The following is a 5,840-nucleotide window of genomic DNA, read 5'->3' on the forward strand; positions in this document are numbered from 1 at the left end:
CGCATTTTGTAGCATTTTGTTGCCATTTTCCGCATTCGCTTGTGCCACGCTAATTAACACAGGCCACCTCTTTTTCTCTACTTTCTCCACTACTTTTCCACATTTTCACATTTCCACATTTTCTCCTCATCTATTGGCGAGAGTCTGATTGGGGGAGGGTATAACTTTGCTGCTTTTTGCCTAATACGCATGCATACATAATTGAGGCTGGCTCACACACACACACGACATTCACACACATGCATATCAATACACGCACATGTACACACACATGGGCAAGAGTCTAATAAACACAGACACAAACACCAACACACACATTAATGCGGTGAGCCTAAAAATCATTGAAGCAAAACAAGAAGAGAACTTTCAATGGTTAAAATACAATGCTTACAAAATGTTTCTCGACTCGAATGATATCCTAGAAATTATAGGGAGAGAGCAAACAGTCCAGTAACTACCTCTGATTTATTTGATCTGTAGACTAAGACTAAATCATTTATGACTTACCTGACGAGTGTCAAATTCAAAAAACAATGCGAACACTCGAAATCAAAAACAAAGAAATTTATATCGATTGAGAGATCCATGACAGGTCGGTTAGATTTCTGAAAATTTATATCGATTGGCACAGCTGCTATTGATCATGCAGATCGAATGATCGAACAGGTCACTTATTTTCTAACATTGTCTCATATGCCCCATAAAAATGGGTTCCTATTAAAGGTAACAAAAAAAGCACTTTACTTTGGCCTACCCTCCTCCCCCACCCAGTGGCGTTTCCGTCCTTTTTGTTTCGACTCCTTTAGCTACCCCTTACCAAACCATTCTTACTCATTCACTTTGTATCTACGTTTTCTAGGTGTGTGTGTGTGTGTGTGTGTGTGTTGTTTGTGTATCCTTTGGCTGCGAAATTGCATTTCATGAATGGTAATGTGCTATGATGTGTACACTTCCCCCCAAACCACAATTCCATCTACCCTACCTCATCCACTTAACAGTCTCTAGTAGCCGAGGTACCACAAAAACATGGCCAGCGGGTTTTTTTTTTGTTGGAGTGGCTCTCATATACATTAGAAATAGGCGGTAGCCAAATGTGGGCAGAGCTTGAGAGCCTTTGTCAGGCGAACGAGGCCGAAAGGTGGTTAATATTCATAAAAATTCGTTTTGCTCTTATTCCAATATGGCAAAAAAAAAAGAAGGAAAACACGCACACACACATAGAAAAATTGTTGCAAATGAGGCATGGCCAAGATTGCAAAAATAAATTTCAAAATAAAGAAACGAATCGACGACAAATTTCACGATAATTTCATGTTTATGTTTGTGTGGACTGCAATTTAGATGGCAATTTAAAAGAAAAATCAAATCTAAAGCCTTTTCAGTGAGAATGGGATGAATAGAGGATCCATAGATATAGTTTGAAGTGTTTAAAGTCAATTGACTCTACTGCATAAAAAGTATAGCTTAACGGATAATGTATCAATATAATTATGTAGGTATGGATGTAGCGATGGATTTCAAAGTTGTAAGCTTAGAAATTTTTTTTTCGCTTCACATAGTTGTAATTCCCAGGATTTTTAGAGTTAAAGATATGGTATGGCGGTTCATTGCGATTCGTTATTTAGAAAAGTCTACTGATGGAACCCTTGGTAGACAATCTGCTCACTTTTTTGTGCTGCTTTTGAAATAATCCTTTTCAGAAGAAAGAAACAGCATTGAAATTAGGAAGAACCTCTCTGGAGAGTTTCGGTTTATAAAACCGTTAAACCTTTTTTCGCCCCTCAAATCATCATTGTACATGATTACATAAATAATTGCAACAGATTTGCATCAGGGTTAGGGAAATTGAATGATCGCATGCACTTCATTGGAGGCTAATAAATAAATTAGCTCGATGCATATAGCCAAAATGCAAATGCCACAACATTCGCCAGGAAATGATAGAAAATTGAATGGACATCCGAAAAAAAAACAACTACACGAAAAATAACACAAAAAAAAAAACAAAACAACAAATATGATAGACAATTTGCTTATTGTTTACTGCCATTCTCGCAAACAACAGCAAACAGAGAAAAAAACAACAAAACAAAACAATTTTTAAATAAATAATTTCACATGATTTGGTAAATTTTTATTTTTGCTCCAATTTCCATTACACGAGATGGACAAAGAGACAGAGACAATGCAACAGAGAGAGAGAGGGACGATAGAAAAAATGGTGTAGAAAAACCGACACTAAAATTGTGAAATCATAAATAAATGCAACATAAAATTGAAATGAAAATGTGCCTCATACAAATGCATTTCTACATACATATATAAATAAATATATATGTATATATAGATATATCCAAATGGATATTGTGATGTTGACGTTTATCCTGGCCAAAAATAACAAGCACAAATTCTAGGAATAAGAAAAACTAAATATTCAAATAATTACAACTATGTGGTCCTTGCAATGCTCTTACCAAATACAATAAATGATAACCAACAATAAAATTGTGCAATCTCTTTAACTATAGCTTTCAGATTAGCCTTTGTCAATCAATCTAATCACGATAATAATGATCAGTCAGATGTGATTTGAATCTATTAATGTTTCACCCACTCCTAAAGAAACGGAACAAACTATTTGTTCAACGAATGCTTTATTTGAAGCATGGCAAGTGTTGGACTTAAATTGATATATCCCATTTTTGCAAAATGTATTTAAATAAAACATGAATAAAGACAAAACACATGTAGACAGAGATGGGAGATAACATGTGCTCAGCTAATTGACTAAAGTGCCAGTTAGGCCTGTCTGCAATTCTCCCAATTCTTCTTTGCATTCGACTCCATTAAGCTCACCCGTTTAAACTACATACTCTCCTTCTCGCACTTTATCTTTTTGAATGTCTCTCTCTGTCTCTCTCTCTCTCTCTCTCTCTCTCTGTGTCATTCATATAACATTATTCTTGACCTATTTCAATAGCACTTGGTATCATAATAAATGCAGAAATTGCAGTCATAAAATATCTACATATACATATATACATAACATTCTATGTATGACACTTTCAAATGAATAATGAAGCAAGATGAAAATTCATTTTCGATTCGTTTGCATACATGTGCATGTATATGTGTATACAATGTGTGTGTGTGTATTGTGCTGTTTGAGTATTTTGTTTTTTTTTTTTTTTGTACATCATCTATAGAGTTTCAATGTTTCAGTTCTTACCTTTTTATTTTATGAAATTTTTTTGTCACCGGAAAGCTAAAATGAAAAGCAAGAAAATCGAAATTAGTTTGATTCGAAAAGAATATTCAGGTCGAAGCGATTGGAGCTCACTATAACCTAATCAAGTAGGCTCTGCCAATTTGTGTTCTGTCAGTTTGACTACAATGTGAATTTGAGTTCTATCTACAGTCAGTCTACTCTCACATCTAGGGCAGACAACATGGTTTAGACTTGATAAAAAAAAAAAAAAAAAAAATCAAAATTCAAAGTGAAAAAAAATTAATATATAATAAAATGAACTGATAAATGGTAAGGAATAAATAAAATAAAATAATCTTTCGGTTTTGTAAACATTTCGGTTTTGTAAACGCAGACAAAATGGATACTGAATGGCATAGGCAGAGATTTTTTACGATAGCCAAAAACTAAAAGACTCAATGTACACGCACAACCACCCACCCACCCACACACAGACACCAGTAAGTATTACCAGAGCGAGGAAAATTGTGTGCCAGTTTTGTATATTTTTCTTTATTTTTCAGCACTCGTGATTTTGATGAATGCTGTTGAAATGATGCCAAAATGCTTTGGTTCAGATCCTGAAATTTGAGCCCAACCATTTAACCAACAACCTAGACTACTTATATATGAAATGCTTAACGGTACCGGATCACCCCAATCGGAGTTTGCGTTAGCGTTGAAATTGTGAATTTGTTTAAAGGAGAGGAAAGAGAAGACTAATCGAATTACATTCGCACACACACACACGCGCGCATACTATCTCGGATCCTCGAAAACAAAATTTTTACATTTGCGGATTTGCTAGAAGGAAGGAGAAGATCACACGCAGAATGATAAACGTACTCTACACAAAAACATAATCAAATGCAAAATGTGTTCTATCTATGTTCGTAATACACAATGATTAAAAGGAAAAATCAAAATTCTGGTAAATTCTCAATAGGGGGAAAGGATCTTTGGATTTAATTTATTAGACATTCGCTTTGCAGAGTTCATATTTAGCCTTGTTTTCGATTACTCTGTGTGAGATGATGTTTGTGGCATTCTACAAACCCAATCAATGGCCCCAAAGCTGGGCTATAGAAAACCAAATGTTGCCCTTAATCTATACAGACCCGCCGGAACAGCCCGCCATCCCGCACAAAAACGCTTAGCATATGAATAATACAGAAAGAAGCGCATAAAAAATGCAAATATGCAAATAAATATCTCTAAAACATTTGTTTCGATTTACCCCTCCGTCTCCCATACCGCCGTTTGAGTTGCTCTTGCAGCCAGCTCGTTGCACAAAATGCTGCACAATGAATCCGACCAACCTCATCCACCTCCTTGCCACCCCCCCACTCCATCAGCATCCGGCAAGTACAAAAGATTTTAGATTTCTGTGTGTGGGTCATAAATTTTGCAGTGATGTCATGAATTTTTGTGGATCCTAAACTGCTACCAGCATAGATAGATAACCATGCCCATTTATTCAGGACCTGCCCCCGTCCCATCACCAGTCAGCCGTCACACTTACCGCCTCCTCACAGCCCACCCATCCAGGCTGTTTTCTCCGTTGTCCTTGTCAAGCATGTTGCGCTAAATGTGTTGCATACTTTTGTGCATATTTGTCGATTGCCATAATTAAGCCGTAAATGAGGCGCAGTTCGGTTAAAGCGGAAGGGGGAGCAGGTCTAAAAGAAGGCGGATTGGGTCTGGCTAGCCGACCAGAGAGGTCAGAGGGGGGAGTTGTTGGTTTTATGGGCGGCTTGCCACATCATTTAATGCTCATTAAAATAACTGCGCCGCTCGCGTATTCTTCCGCTCTGTCTGTCCCCAGTTTCTCTCCCACTATTACTCTTCCATCATTTCCCCTCAAAGCCTCTCCCCTCCCCCGCCACCAACCAATCTAGGGATTCTGCTGCTGCTTACTCTTGGCTTTTGCGGCACTTGACATTTTGCGGTGTTTTAATTTGGCGCACGCTCAAGTGCTCGCGAATTGCCGACAGCGAGTACAAAACCAGCCATGCCAAGCGTGTTCCAATTCCAGTTACCTACCACCATTCACCTCCCATCTTTCATATCACAAGGTCCTCCAGCTCTTCTCCCGCTCTCTCTCTCTCTCTCTCTCTCTCTCTGTTTATATGCATATCTATATATACATATACAGCTCTGCTGCCTACCGATTGCCATCGCGTTGTTTTCCAATCCCATAGCTTTTGGGCTAAGCTTGCAAATGCGTTTGCCAGCTTAGGGCCATCCCAGTATAAGGAGCACAAAGGGGGCGATTGGGGTAGTGGAAATGGAGTGAGAATTTTGATTGCCATCAGCGAAATTGCTCATTGACTATATTAATGTTTTATTGCCCAAAAAACAAAAGCCAACCTTAAGGGAAATGAAAGCAAATCGATGGAAGAGAGTGAGAGAGAATCGTTTTGGTAATATCTGTAATATATATATATATATATTGAGTGATGCTTTACAAATCGAACAGTTATTTAAGCCACAACTTCAATGCAGCCGTTCGACGAAAGGCCAATACATCAATACATACATTCATATTTATTCCCCTTTACCCGATTTATGGTTACTATTACTATTTAGGAAA

At 37.5% G+C, this 5,840-nt stretch overlaps 1 long non-coding RNA gene across 1 annotated transcript; it reads left to right on the forward strand.

Annotated features, from left to right (window-relative positions):
• The first annotated feature begins 3,507 nt into the window (after positions 1-3,507).
• On the forward strand, positions 3,508-4,469 carry LOC111518890. Its single transcript, XR_002724136.2, has 4 exons — positions 3,508-3,538; positions 3,603-3,708; positions 3,772-4,178; positions 4,240-4,469. It is a non-coding gene; the product is annotated as an uncharacterized LOC111518890 (long non-coding RNA).
• The last annotated feature ends 1,371 nt before the right edge of the window (positions 4,470-5,840 follow it).

The sequence above is a fragment of the Drosophila willistoni genome (assembly GCF_018902025.1).
Source record: "Drosophila willistoni isolate 14030-0811.24 chromosome XL unlocalized genomic scaffold, UCI_dwil_1.1 Seg142, whole genome shotgun sequence".
NCBI lineage: Eukaryota > Metazoa > Arthropoda > Insecta > Diptera > Drosophilidae > Drosophila > Drosophila willistoni.